This window comes from Ambystoma mexicanum, chromosome 2q, assembly GCF_040938575.1.
Source record: "Ambystoma mexicanum isolate Mex_15411 chromosome 2q, UKY_AmexF1_1, whole genome shotgun sequence".
NCBI classification, from domain to species: Eukaryota; Metazoa; Chordata; class Amphibia; order Caudata; family Ambystomatidae; genus Ambystoma; species Ambystoma mexicanum.
Window position 1 is genome coordinate 187,218,360 of NC_090924.1, and position 15,957 is coordinate 187,234,316.

A 15,957-nucleotide genomic window follows, 5' to 3' on the forward strand; every position below is an offset into this window, starting at 1 on the left:
AAGTTGCCCAAAACTAGCACCCCATATGTCGAATTATGAAAATAGAAGGGTAAACATGTGGAGCCATCAGATCATGACAAATAGTATACTCCAGGGGGGAATACTGAGCCGGTAACTAGACTGATTTGTTAGTGCTCCTACATTTTGCAAATGTAGGGCACACTTATATCATATGATTAGCTTAGGGCATGAGTCTTCTACCTGTGGCTTTCCTGGTGTTTCGCACTACATATAACATCAACCCAAGCCAGCATGTTCAATGGTGAGTGATCATGAGAGGTGTATTCCAAAACAGCTGGAGAGCCACAGTTTGTAGACCCCCAGCATAGGGTCATTCAATTTACATATGTGTAGAATATGGGATGGGTTTGGCCTTCTTGTTCTACAGATGACAATTTAGTAACTAAACCATTTTAACCCTCCAGCAACACCAGTCCACTCTACAAGTGAGATTTTAATCTATTCCTTGATGCCTAAGGTTAAAGAAAGTCCTCTAAGGCTGAACTTCACGATCAAAGAGACAGAGTGTCTGAAGACGGAGTTTTCCACTATGAACGACTTGGATGAATGTGACTTCAAAGATGGAGGTGTAAGTAAGAATGTGGCTGATGCTGGCTGTCAGGGTATTACTGGAAGAAACAAATGGACCAAACCAGACTTGGATGAATAGCACAGTGTATGTTACAGGTAGTCAATATCCTTACTGCGAGGTTATTACTGGAAGCAACAACTAGACCAACCCAAGTTTGGATGAGTAGCACAGTGCATGTCACAGTTCTATCATTTTTACGGTTTTGCAGTGTGAGTGCCAAGTGCCACCACACCTGAATCATTTCCAATCGAGAAATGACTACCCCTTTTGCAATTGACCAGATCTGCTTCTAGTCAGAACAGCACAGAGTCAGCGGAAATCATCCTTATGTGTTACTCTGATGAGGCAGGTAAATTGATGCTGACTACATTTCGACATCCCAAGCTGTACCTAAGTAGCAAGATGGAGTGGGTGGGGGGTTTGAACGAAGAACTAGTTCATGTAATCTGTCATTGTGGTCCTGTATACAGTGAGAAAAGGCACACAAGGGACCATTTGATCTCTCATAACCTTATATAGCACTGTATGTTATTAATCAAACAATGAGTGCTAAAATCCTGAATTAGATGTTGACCACCTGCAGGAAGTTAGTTAATATGAAGGCAAATCCTCCTTAGCTTTACAGTTGTTGTATTGTTAATTAATAATCAATCTTTATAACGCGTTTGATACCGGAGACCAGTCACTAAGTGTGGGACCAGGATTCAAACCTTTTTTGCTTTGCGTTGTCTTGCTTCCAAGACAAACGCATTGCCCCGGAGCTATATGGTTCTTTGTCGTTTCTTGTTTCAGAAATGACACAGAATGTGTTGAAGGTGAATAAGGTTTTGTGTGTGTGGAGAAGCCAGTTTACAGGAGATTGAATGTGCATTTACTGGTGTTCAGGCACAAAGCGAGTACAGAATTGCTTTCAGTGGCGGTGAGTGAACCAGCAACAGAGTCAGACAGGCTGGCGAATTATCCATCAACTGCTAAACTATGAAACTCGTTCTCCTTGGAAAGAATTCAGCCCTGGATAGGCCACTGATCATCACTTCATGTGAATAGTCCTGAAATTAGTGGTGGATGAAACTCCAGATATGAATATTCCCAATGAAAAGAAAATTCTCTTGCTGGAACTGAATCACAAATTGGATAGATTTCCTATTCCTATTTGTGTGGACATCCTACCTGGAAAAACAAGATTTACACATAATTTGAAAGCTCTCACAAAATGTGAACAACTTCAAATTGGGTTTATTTGTTAAAAGTTGTGAAATCATTGCTTATCATATTTAAATAGCTGTATAATAGCATACATCTAGCAGCCTTCACATGCCTTGCCTCTCTTGACCGGTTCTCATGGTGATGGAACTGTCCCTCCTGGTGCCTTTGGCCGTATTTCATTCTTTAGCTTTTGCACAAAGCTTTCTAATGAGGTCTTCAAGACATCCATAGTTACAAAGGAGGCAGTAATACAGCAAATACAAAGTTACAATGATGTGGAATGCCATCCTACCTCCAGTTACTGCACACTCTCCACTGACAGAGATTCCAGACCACACCGGAGTGGCCCAGGACGGTTTAGGGTCATTTGTCAAACTTTTGAAACAAAAGTTTCGAAATCAAAAGGTACGACATGCTATCTTTAACATGGAAAGTGCATTTCGTTCGAAACCAATCCATCGACAATAGTCATGGATTGGTTTCAACTGAAATGCACTTTTACATGTTAAAAGTAGCATTTCACTGCCTTTTTGTTTGTAACGTTGAAACTTTACATGGAGCTGTCCACTGCTGAAATTACAGGGCTGGACAGCTCCATGTAACGTTTCAAAGTGTTTTGTGTATTTTGGCATTTAAATGCCTTTTCTTTAACTTTGAAACGTTACATGGAGCTGTCCAGCCCTGTAATTTCAGCACTGGACAGCTCCATGCAACGTTGCAAGGTTTTAGTGTAACCCCGCGCCACCCTCCCACCCCCCAACCCTAAACCAAGCCCCAACCCTAACCCTAACCCCATTTTCGAAAGGCAAACTTTCGAATTTTTTTCGATCAAATTGTCATTCGAAACTTTTGTATTTCGAAAAAAAAGATTCAAAAGTTTGCCTTTTCGAAACTTTTGTAATCGAACGAATGAGTGGACACCGCCCAGGACATCTCCAAACAAGTATTTCACCCAATGGGCACCACCACCGAGAGGTCACAGAGCAGGTACCCCAAGCAAGATGTCACCACGGCCACACCAGATGTAAGCTCCAAGTTGGCCACTGGGCTCACTGTTGTAATGGGAATAGGGGCCGAGGGGTTGAGGTGGGTTCACAGACCAGATGCAGACTTGGCAAGTTGCCAGGTAGTCTTTATTTACATAAGATACCTATATACAGCAACCTGTTACTCTTGATGGATACATACATTGGGACAAGACAGGAGGAAGGGAGGACACCCACTGGCCATCCAGATGCACCCCAGCTCAGGCCCCATCCAACTGTCTCCCTTGGAACTCTCATACACAGTCACCACAACATTCTACTGAGCTGTCACTCATAGGCTCCTCAACATTACATCACTCATACCAGAGGCCAGTGAAAGGACAGACAAGTACAACATCACAACACAGACCTCTAATCTTCCTTTAGTAACATTTTTAAACTCAATACTTAAACACTGCATACACATTTCACTCGCACACAGCAACTGAACAACCTTCTTAACAAGCATCAAACAACAGAATGCTGCACATCTTCAAATAACTTACATGCCAAAGTCTCATCAAATGTATTTGAGCACACAAGGCTTCCCTTTGGACACATATGTCTCTATGCTCTCGACACAGAACACCTAGAAACAGACCTGCACACATCAACACAGTAACAAGGCTATCTTTCATTTCCTCCCTCTCTCACCAATAACCTAACACAACTTCCACTCTTTCAGATCCCGCAGAGCAGGCGGAGACCATGCAAAAGGGACTGTCCGTGGCATAAATCCCAGTATCATAACATTGCATTGTTTCCTACAAAGTTGTGACTAAAATGTGTAACTTATTATGAAACAATCTATGCAGGTATTATAAAAATGATACACAATATTAACTTTTTGAAAACCACATCCAATTTTTAAACCGTCAGGAAATGATTTTCGCCCGCGCTGGGAACGTTATCAGAATTAACTTTGACCTTTTACTTGATTTTGGTTGCTAAAACAGTTACAAGTAAACAAACAAAACCAGCCCAAACATTATAAAGAGTGTTCGTGTAAATATTGGAAATTATTCGCTGTAGTTCAATTAACATTTAAAAACTAGCCACTTTTTTATTATTAAAAAAAGGTTTTTGATACCTTATACCTTCCGGACATAATCCTACCAATGATGACACATTTTTCCTTTAGATATGCCGTGTCCTCTGGACTTGGACTGTTTGAAATTCCCCATTCCTTTGTACCCATATTTTGCACTCCTCTAAAGTTGTAAGCATCCTGAAGAGTTGTTGCCTAGAGCACAGCATTGGACTTTTACCATACCACAATGGAACTACACATTTCTGTAAAACACATCCTGGAATACATCATGTGCGCATTAAAACTCTATGTAAACAGGAAACATGTTACAAATCCATATTTTAATTACTTGAGTAATTTTTTTTTTGTAGGGATTGGAGTCATAATGCCATTTGCCCAGGTTTCCCTGAATAGTAAGCTAATTACATTACCTTGAACTACCTCTGCTATTGATCACTGAGAAATCCTAGCAATGTATGGATACAACTAACCGTATTTAATAAAGGATGCCCCGTTATATCAGAGTGCTCTGAGTTAATTTGTCTTTCTTGGTCTGCTTATGCTGCAGGCTCACCTTCGCAGGCATCATTATAACCTTGAAGCGGGGGCATGTTTTCACAGTCCAGGGTTTGTATCAGGTCCCTCATGAGGCGCTTACACCACCAGAGTCAAGAATACCATGTCAAAATTATAGGTGTAGGGAAGGATCCTGGCTGTCTCATTGTATGGCCACAGGCCTCCTCTCTGAGCCCTAGCGTATCCACCGAGGGGGTGATTCAGTAATTGCATTCCCTCATCCTGATTAGCAACATGGAATGCCTACGCTGTGGCGGGTCACATGTCCCTGTCTCCTTGCAGGTATGTTAATGGAGTACCAAACATTGCAAAGCTGCAGACAGTCCACCTCCTGCTCTAAGTTCCCAGCCACTCCACAGGCATACCACACACTTCTGCCCTCTGTGTGCCAGTGATGAGGGTTCACTTCAAGTGCACCGACCTCTCGCTCAGGCAACATGTTGCATCACGCCCATCTTGCCTGGAGCTCAGCTTTTCACAAGGGGAGAGGCCTCCTCCACGTGCTCCGATTTCACTTGTGCTGGGATTCAGCACCATCTCGCCACCCTCTCAGGATGCTCCATTGGTCAGTGCATTGCATGGTCCATGAGTACGGGACCGCGTCTCCACTGCATCCACCCTATGTCCAAATTATCACCCATCGCATGAAAATGTCCCCATCACGGTAAATCCTCCACCAAAGATGGCCGGTCCATAAAGTCCCTGTAGGGCATTCTTTCTTACAGGGAGGGTTACACAAGTCATCATTCGGGCAGACAAGATCATGACCATTCCTCCCAGCATGTGCCCCCTTGTCTGTAGCATCCTTCTTCTTCACACACTCATCACCTTTATTCCAGGTTGAGTTCAGAGGTCTGATAATTCTCCATCGTTTCCAGATCTCCATGTAAGCACTTCCCTCCGAGCCATTGGGCAGGCAGGTGTCCGATCCTTGCTGCTCTAACCAATTTGACGACCTCCTTTGGCATATCAAAAGACAGAGATTTGCCTCTGTACAAGATCTTAATTTTGACAGAGAACAAGAGTATGTATCAGATTTGTGCTTGTCAGAGAAGAAACTTGACTTTCTCAAATGCTATATGATGAAATTGAACCCTGCTTGTATAGTCTAGGAAAACTGCAATCATCTATTACCTCTGCAAATCCCATCATCCTCACAAGTATGTTGCAGTATCAGATCCTTATCATTAAAGTTTAAGATATAATAGTCGGGGGAGGAGCACCCGATGGGGACTTCTTATCAAATCTCGATGAACTGGTTCCACCACAAAGCCCTGTGACAGATTACCGGGGGACCCACTGATTGTAGAAGGAGGTTTTCCACATCATTCGTGGTGTCCTCACCTTCATGACCCTCCAGAATGCCTGCAATATGGATATTTTTCCACCTTGTCCACCCTCTGTGTAGTCCGATCTGTTTTCCAGAATTCTGGTCGGTTCCCGGAGGTCTCTCATCTGTTCCTGTAACATAGCCGACACACCAGACACCTCAGCAATGCTTCTGCCCTTGTCATTCACCTTATACTAGAGGTTGCGTAGGTTCGATCGCAGAAGGGACACTTCTAATCTCACCTTCCCATTTTCGTTTAAAGGGATGTCCACAAAGATGTAATTGCCTCAAAGATAGCCCCGTCTGGACAATCCTGATGAGGCACCCCCTTCAAGTTTGTCTCCAACAAGCCCTGACGTCATGGGCAAGGAGAACTTTTTCTGTGGCAGAGTGCTCTGAGTTAATTTGTCTTTCTTGGTCTGCTTATGCTGCAGGCTCACCTTAGCAGGCATCATTATAACCTTGAATTGGGGGGCATGTTTTCACAGTCCAGGGTGTGTATCAGGTCCCTCATGAGGCACTTTCACCACCAGAGTCAAGAATACCACGTAACAATTATAGGTGTAGGGAAGGATCCTGGCTGTCTCATTGTATGGCCACAGGCCTCCTCTCTGAGCCTTAGGGTATCCACTGAGGGGGTGATTCAGCAATCGCATTCCCTCATCCTGTTTAGCAACATGGAATGCCCATGCTGTGGCGGGTCACATATCCCTGTCTCCTTGCAGGTATGTTAAATGGAGTACCGAACATTGCAAAGCCACAGGCAGTCCACCTCCTGCTCTAAGTTCCCAGTCACTCCACAGGCATACCACACACTTCTGCCCTCTGTGTGCCAGTGATGAGGGTTAACTCCAAGTGCACCGGCCTCTCGCTCAGGCAACATGTTGCATCACGGCCATCTTGCCTGGAGCTCAGCTTTTCACAAAGGGAGAGGCCTCCTCTAAGTGCTCCGATTTCACTTGTGCTGGGATTCAGCACCATCTCTCCACCCTCTCAGGATGCTCCATGGGTCAGTGCATTGCATGGTCCATGATGATCAACAGAAATGTGTCTACAGCGGCGGATCAGAGTCCTGGATCATCAGGTCTATGGAGAGCCGAGCAGGCTCACATCCGCAGAGCTTGGTGTCCAAGCCACATCCCTAGGGTACAACTGACTTAATGAGAGGCAACGGAAAGAATTACTATTTAGCTGTGTTCAGTGCCAAGGTGAATATTGTGTTATGTTTTTTGCCTTTTATACTGCATGGATCTCATCATAATAGGCTTATGAGAGAAACTTTATAGGAGATGGTAGATGCAGACAAAATTCAGGTCAAGAGGAGGAATGAGAAGTGTTAATGGTAATCTAAATTTTAATGTTGAATGTTTTTATACGGTGCACCAAATCCACTTCTGTGGTCTTCTGGCACTGAGAGAGATCGGTAATTCAAGGAAGGAGGCTGGATAGTTAGTAGGGTTGAGCGGTAAACGAGAAAGAGAGCTGTGATGTGCTGTTGGCAACTTCAGTTCTGAAATACCGTCCACTGAGCATAAATGTGATTTTCAGAACTTGGGCATCATGTGCTGTTGTGCGAGGTAATGTGCGGTTTGTTTTGTTGTGGTGTTGTGAAGTATGTGCAGACTGTGGTGCTCTAGTGGTCCGGTTGTATTAAGTCCAGAGTTTGAGAGCTGTATGCAGAGGAGTGCGTTTGTTAGTACAGATTGTTGGTGAAAGTCTGGGAAATCCATCAACATGCTCCACATCTCCCACCCTAGGAATCCATCCAAGTTCGCCACCCCCTTGAAAAATCCACCCAAGTGCACCACTCCCCCACCCCAGGAATCAATCCAAGTGCATCACACCTCCCACCCCTGGCATCTATTTGACTGTGTCACACCACCCACTCCGCTGAAAATCCATCTAAGTGCAAAACAGTTCCTACCCTTTAAAATCTACCTAAGTGTGTCAGATTGCCTAACCCAGACATCCATCCAAGTGCCTCACAATTCCCACCCTTGAAATCTGTCTAAATGCAGCAACACTCAGAGTATGGACACCTGCAAAGAGAGGGAAATACCCAAAATGGGGGAACAATAGTAAACGCAGAAACACCCTGACTTGAGATAGCTCAGCAGATGGAAAACAACCAAAATTGGGGCAAACAGTAAATGCAGCAACACTGAGATTTGGGATACCTGGATAGAGGGAGACACGCCTCAAATGGGGGCACAATAAATGCAGTAACACCTAGATTTTGGATACCTGGATAGAGAGTAAAAATGCCTAAAATGAGGGCACAACAGTAAATGCAGTAACACCTAGATTTGAGATATCTCGGTTTAGGGAGAAACGCCTAAAATGGGGCAAAACCAGCAAATGCAGCAGCACCTATATTTGGGATACCTGGACAGAGGGGCGCACACCTAACATGGTGGCACAACAGTAGATGCATTAGCACCTAGATTTGGGCTACTTGGATAGATGGAGAAACACCCAAAATGGGGGCACACCAGTAAATGCATCAACAGCCAAAGTTGGGATAAATGGATAGAGGGAGACATTCCTAAAATGGGGCACAACATTAAATGCAGTAACACTTAGATTTGGGAGACCTGGATAGAGGGAGAAACGCGTAAAATGGTTGCACAACAGTAAATGCAGTAACACCTAGATTTGGGAAACCTGGATAGAGGGAGAAATGCCTAAAATGGGAGCACAGCATTACATCCAGTAACACCTAGATTTGGAATACCTGGATAGAGGGAGCAATGCCTAAAATGGGTGCAAAACAGTAAATGCAGTAACACCTAGATTTGAGATAGTTCGGTAGAGGGAGAAACGCCTAAAATGGGGGAACAACAGTAAATGGATTAGCACCTAGATTTGGGTCACCTGGAAAGAGGGGACACTATTAAAATGGGTGCACAACACTAAATGTAGTAACACCTAGATTTTGGATACCTGGATAGAGGGAGAAATGCCTGAAATGGGGGCACAACAGTAAATGCAGTAACACCTAGATTTGGGAGACCGGGACAGAGGGGGACATGCCCAAAATGGGGGCACAACACTAAATGTAGTAACACCTAGACTTGCGAAGAGCGCCTAAGTTGTGAACCCAAGAGTTAATTAATTGGTACTTAACAGTTAGAGTGCAGCAGTGATATGACTATGGCTTACTATCTAGCAGACCTTGTTGAGCTATGTTAAGAAGCTGAGAGGGGCGGTAGGGCATTCTGGAATACAGTCATTGCTGTATTCCCCACCCAGACCACCCTTACCTTGTCAGTTGCTACTGGTTGACGGCTGTAGGATTCACAGGCGAACATGGGAAAACACGGACTAGAGATACTTCTTTCGGAGCTGCCCTTTGCCTCGGGCCCTCAGCCCAAGGGGCTTCCCCAGGCACTAGTGCTGCCCTGGTTGGGTGTACTAATAGGGATGTAAGCAGCCAATGGGGTGGGGTTGGGCTATGGGGGCGGTAAACGGGATGAGCCAGGAAGCAGGGTAGAGGACAGAGACATAGGATGACAGAGAGAGAGAGAGAGAGGGATCTCGGCAGCCAAAGTGCATCGGGTGGGGGGTAGTGAAGTAGCCAACAAACGCACGGAAAAGGGGGGGGAAGAGAAGCAATAAGCAGAAATGAATGCGAGGGAGAGAGAGAGAGAGAGAGAGAGAGAGAGACAGAGAGAGAGAGAGAGAAAGTGGGGATAAAGTCTGAAATAGATGGGTGAGCACTACCCTGTGGCAGACCCAAGGAAGGAGCAGCAGGATCCACTTTCACAGGCCTACTGCGGTGCTCTGAGCATCCTGGGTCCTGCACAAGTGCAGCTAGACCAATCACAGGCAGGGCGGGCAAGAGGGGCAGTGGGCAGGGAGATTTGGGTGGCAAAGTGCATCGTGTAGGGGGCAAGAAACAAGCAAAAGGAGGGCAATGAGAAACAAAAGAGGAGGAATGAATGAGAGAGCATGAAAGAAAGAGAAAGAGAAGGGGATCTGGGTGGCAAAGTGCATCGGGTGGGGGGTAGTGAAGTAGCCAACAAACACAGGGAAAAGAAGGGCAAAGAAAAGCAACGAGCAGAAATGAATGAGAGAGAGAGAGTGAGAGAAACAGAAAAGGAGGGGAAAAGGCTGAAATGGATGGGGGAGCCCTCATCTGAGGCAGGCTCAAGCACGGAGCAGCAGGACCCACTTTCACGGGCCTGCTGCAGTGATCTGAGCATCCAGGGCCCTGCAGAAGCAGGTAGAAAGAATAAGAAGGATTAGAGGTAGTTTGGGATGTGTGAAATCAGGTGATATGGGTTGATGGTGGTGAAGGTCATGTGGATGACGGACTAATTGCAAAGCAGAGGTCATTTTCTCTGAGCCGAACTTGAAGTGATTGGGAGGATTTACATCCGGATGATGGTTCCCCCCTTATAGCTAGTGTGGAAAACGTCTGTGTTGAGGAGGTTGTGGAGGAGAGCAGAGTTGTCCGGTCTAGGAGTTAATCGTGGCTGTTTGTGTTAGCATATTGTCAGGGAAATGTTTTAGTGTGCAGGGGAAGTCAGTCTTATTCAAAGCATGATTGGTGCCTGTAATAAAGAGTGATCTGAGGAGTAACTCAGCAAAAAGTTCTCAAATGAGAAGGTAGTGTAGGGACCTGATGGGTTTCAAAATGTATACTTGTTAGGGAGAATTCTCCAGAATGGCTAATTTCCCTTACCTGTTGAGTCCCTCAGCAGTTTTGCTGGATTTCTAGGGTTTATTTTCTTTGCCTGGTAAGAGTGTGGGCCTTTTTTCCACTCTTACATGTGTTTTGCTGTGTGTTGTAACTTTTATGCTCATGGACTATGGAGTCTCACCCACACCATAGGCATCATCTTTTTACTGTATGTCGCACAGCATCTTTAGTGCAGTGACACAGGGTTGTCTTTTTAGACTTCCCACTTTAAACTCAATTTTCTGGGACTGACTACTGTCTCCCAGAACATGTAAAGTTGGCATTGATTTTACTAGTCTTTTTAAATCTACAGACCCAGTACACCCTATCTTTCAATAGAGTACTGGAGGGGTTAATAGTTATCCCTTTTGTCTAATTCTCATGGGAAATGTTTATGTTCCCCTTTCTCTAATATTTGGAGGTGGTAGTGGTATCTACCATTTTTATTCTACCGCGAGCTATGAAAATAGCCTTGGTACCGTTAGAGGCTATTGTGGTAGCCTCAAACTCTAAGCCGCTGGACCCCTTTTATTTTATTTTGTTTCTGGTCGGGTTTATTTGCCATTTCTTTTTGTAAAGGTCTTTCTCGTGTTTTACTCTGTGCGCCAAACCAGGTCTGGTTCCTTTGTTCACCATCCTTTGGCAGGCTTCTGCACAGAAGCCCTCCTTAGGCGCCTGAGTGGGCAGGATGTGAGGGAGGGTTTTGGGGTCCCCTGCACAGGGTCTCCTTGGAGACCCAAGTCACACTCTAGTTCGATTGGCTAGGTGGCTGTCCTGCGAGGACAGCCACCCTGCTGTGTGATTGACAGCCAGGCTGTGTGAATGTGGGATTTGGTGCATAAAAAGCCAATCTCTGGGACTGGAAGGCAGAGTCACCACTGCAACGAGAGAACCAACAAGGAGCTGAAGAAAGAAGACTACTGAATCTACTGGACATCCCGGTGAAGCCCTGCTGCAGGTCTGAATTGCCCGAAACTCCGACGACAGAGAAGATCTACAAGGAATCTTCTTCCCTTGAGCTTGGTGGGACCAACCAGCTCGCCAATGCCTAACGCCGGCCTCCCTCTCCTGGTTGAATTTGCTGTCCATCGCTGCAATGAACCGGATAGCCAGGAGGGACGGAACCTGTTTGGGTTTTAAGGAGCGCACCTTTTAATCGACGTTTTGCTCCACTGCTGGCTTCCTCCCTGGGCAGTGCAGAACCCTCCAGCCATCCTCCTTCTTGTCACCACGACTGAAGCTTCAGGAACCGTGAGCCTGCAGGAACTGCCAGGAACAACTGCCTCAGCTACAGCATTCTTCTCCATTTAAGGTACTGTGCAAATCCGGTCGTTCGTTCCGTCAGACCACGGTAAAAATGCTTGAAATCTTTCACCTTGCCGAAGGCTTGTCCTTCTCTTCTCCTTTGAATAACTTCCTCCGACCAACTTCGTTTTGAACTCTTGCCAAAGAGTTAACCGCAAACTACTCTGAATGTGTGATCCTCTGCAAAGACTCTGAACCATTAACATTGGCCCAGGCCTATTGACTTGAATCCTAGTTGTAGTAGCCTTTTTCTAGATTGCCCTGCCTAAAACCTGTTGGTGTTGTTGATTTTGAATAACCTTGTCTTGTCTCCCTTTTAAATTACTGGAGTGCCATTTTGCTCACACTTCATTTTGAGCTTAACTTGTCCAGAATTGATTGGGGGATTATTGTAGTATATTAAGACTGTGATTTTCTGCTGCTTATGATAGTGAACTGTTTTATAACTGATGGTGTAAATAAATGTATATCGTTTTATTCAGAAACCTTGAATCAGTGTTTGTTTGAACCATAGTAATTGCTGTCTTTTGTGTAGCTTCTTGTACTGCTCACTTTACTCTTGAGATAAGTCTGGCTGCTCAGCCATCCCTACCACTTTTCTGTGTAGAACAGGCTTGTACCAAAGGTGAAATTGTACTTGCACTTGTAGTCTTAATTGTGTATGGTGTTCCCAAAGGGTACTACATATGATTCTGCCTAACAATACTGTATATGCAATGTCCTTCATAACTGCACGTTTTGAAATGTTGTTTGATACGTTTTCACTTTGACTATTTGATGGTGTAAACTGACCACCTTCTTGCCAGTTCACAGTACGTTTTCTATGTTGTGTAATATAGACGTTTATCTTCGATTCATAGACATTTGCAGGTGTGCTTTTAGACTAAAGGATAAGAAAGTTCTACTTTCGATAAGGTGGATTACATTTTCTTTGATAGCATAATATGACCTCATCTGAATATTTTGTATAGATGGACTTATATTAAATAGCAGTTTGTTTTTACCAAACCTTTAGTTGGAACTTTAGTGTATGATTTTCCTTTTATTACACATTGAATCTAAAAGCACTATTAGGTGAAAATGTATCGAGTGGATGTATTGGTAAGACATTGTGAATACATGTCTATCTATTGAGGAGATTCTCTCAGATGTTTTGGGAAGTTTTAACAGGTGTAATGAATGGATTTTCCATGAAAGACAGATCTGCTAAGCAGTCTCACTTCCAGACAGTGCTCTGTGTTTTCAAAACGTGTGTTGCTGGGGTTGTATCCAGATGGGCCAGGTGACCAGCTAGCTTTTAAATGATGGCTTGTTGGCAAGTCTAGAACCAAGGTTCTTTTAAATTTCGTATTGTCTTTTTTGGAATAAAAATGGAAATCCCGTTGAAGGAAAACAAACAGGATTCAATTATATAAATATACATCCCAAAGGCCAGGTGGCAGATACATTAGTAAAATATTAATATCAAGCTATATCTAGTTTGACATAGTGGACTGTGAGGAGATACATATATAACTTACATATATAACTGCCTAATGCCTATGTGATATCATGTTTCTATTAAAATGGTATCCAGTGACTCATACCACTGTCTGAGTTTGTGTTTTCACTTTCTGGGGCTGAGTTTCAATGACAAAATATTGTTGAATCCAGCTCCAGAAGCTTCCTTTGTTCTTTGCTGAGAAGGCTTGACAACTTCCCAAGAGACAAGATATATCCCCAGCGGGTAGGTTTTGGACCAGTGTTTGAAAGGAAGCCCTGATAGCAGAATAGGAACACCACACCATTGAGATAATAACTGGAGTCTCTCTCATCTCAGGCAGACATTTGAGTGAGAAGTAGTGTAGCTTAGAAGAGGAGCTGTCACCAGAGGAAGGGTCCCATCATCTTGGAAATGGTGAAATCCTACTCCTTCCTGTGCCCCCTCCCAACTTTCTGCAGTCAAAGCACTCTAGCGGCTGATATCGGAAGGCAAAATCTCTTTTTACAACAACCGAGATGTCCCCATTACAGAATCCTCTGCGGAAAAATGACTGTATAAAGCAGTGAGTCCAACCCCATGAGCTGAATCATCTTTGGACTCAAGGTGAAGAAGACTTTTTCTGGAACTTATTAGGGTACACAACTTGATGTTTTTTGTGAGCCCCATTTGCTCTAGACACTCCAAAATGTCAGGAGTGAGGTTCTCACAAACAGGTTCACGGGATATTGATTTGTGATGTTCATAAGTGTTTTATTAGAATTTGTTGACATCTGTTTCGAACTTAGAGGTCCTTCTCAAGGATAATCATAGTCAAGCAGTATAATTAAAGAATGTATCACCCATAAGTGTGTCATACCATCGGTGTGCACAATGGCCGGTGTGATACATTTGTTTAATTACAACAACAAAAAAGGTGGGTGGTTGGTAAACAGAATGAATTTGTGCCAATGATTGAAGGGGGAGTGGGGTAGTGAGATGTAACATGTAACATGACAGGCATACAGAGAGGGAGGAAAGGAAGGGAAGGAAGGGCATAGTTAATATTAGGTAAGGACCTCGAATGTCAAAACACAGGTTGGCAAATCCTAATCAAAAACTTATGAACATCACAAATCTAGATCTCACAAGTGTATTTGAGAGAAACTCTCTCCTGGCATTATGGAGTGACTAGCACGAATGTGGCTGGTCTCACACACAACTTCGAATTCTCAACCAAGGACATTGGGAAACTGTCCTTAGTAGACCACACACACACATGCAGCAGGACACGTAACAATTTCACCTGGAAGCACGGTAGTCCCACAGTTGTACTGTCCCACTCAGCTGTTCAAAACATAATAGGCTACAGTCTGCCAAAATCCTCCACCATTGGCGTGTAGATAAAGCTTTCCAAGAATTAGAGTCAGACCCTGCCCTCAAACACCTCAGAGGAACATTGGAAGTGACCAGTGTTGCGAAAGGTCTGCCTGCTGCTTGGACAATGGTACCCAGGACCTTTCCAGCTAACGTGGCAATCCTTCAAGTGCACCTGACAACCGTCCTGGCTGAGAAGGTTAGACGCCTTTCCTCAGAGACTTTTAGCAGGGCATCACAGCACCCTATGAACAAAGGAAACTGCCTTTGGCTCTCTCTCAAATATCAAACTGCTTTGAGTACTGGTGAGCCATGCCAAAATGAAAATTACCTACCTGCCCTAAGCTTCTTCAAGCAAAATGCCAAAGAGCTCTTACTGAGTTGCACCACTTGCTGAATCCTGTCGCACCCGTTGAACACTTCAGACCCAATTTGATGGACTAGAAAGGGCCAAAAAGAAGATATTAGGTTACAGGGTTTCCGCCCCCCTGGCCTTGTTCTATAGGCCCAGTGGCAGTTAGGACCCCACTCCTCACCTTTGTAAAAGACATACACTTAAACTTGAACTTTGCTGCAAAAGGTAATAGCCTGCATACAATTATCTTCATAACTAGACTGCCCCTTTCAACCAAAAGCCTCTGTATCCTGTGATTTTCACATTAGAGGTAGGTTGTTCATGTTTTTATTAATTTGCTTGTACTTTTAATTTGATGAAAGTCTTGTATTTTCATTGAACCTGGATTGGGTATTTATTTCATTTTGTCACACCACCCTATTATTGTTTGGATTCTTCCTTTGTGGCTCACACCCGTCTTGCAGAATGTAGCCTACCGTAGGCCCAGTCTATCCTAACTAGGTGACGTAGGTGTGCCATTCATGCTGTGCCCTTTTCACATTTATGACTGAGATTACTGCTTGTTTAGTAGTAGTGTGGGACTTAGCTGGTGTTTATAAACCACTACTCATCCTTGTATTCCTTAAAAGCAGTAGTCATTTCTAAACACTTATTCCTGGGTCAAATACAAAAATACAATGGCTGGAAGGGGAAACCTCCAGCCAGAATCAATTCATGAAGTACATTATTTTTTCACTACTGAAACATATTACAGTCACAGAACTGCTGCCCACACCATTCCATTGTGAGTTACAGATGAAGGCCATTGAACTTAATAGAGAGTATTCACTGCACAAGGTGTGGAAACCTGTTATTTAGTCACCAAAGAGGTGGAGATAAGTAGAACATATTTGTTTACATTGTTACAGATTCAGAAGGAAGAAACGGTCAAGATTTCTGACTGCATTTGATCTAACTAAATACTTTAATGCCCATTATGTTTCATCAATTTTATGGCGTACCCTATTGCTGATTTCAA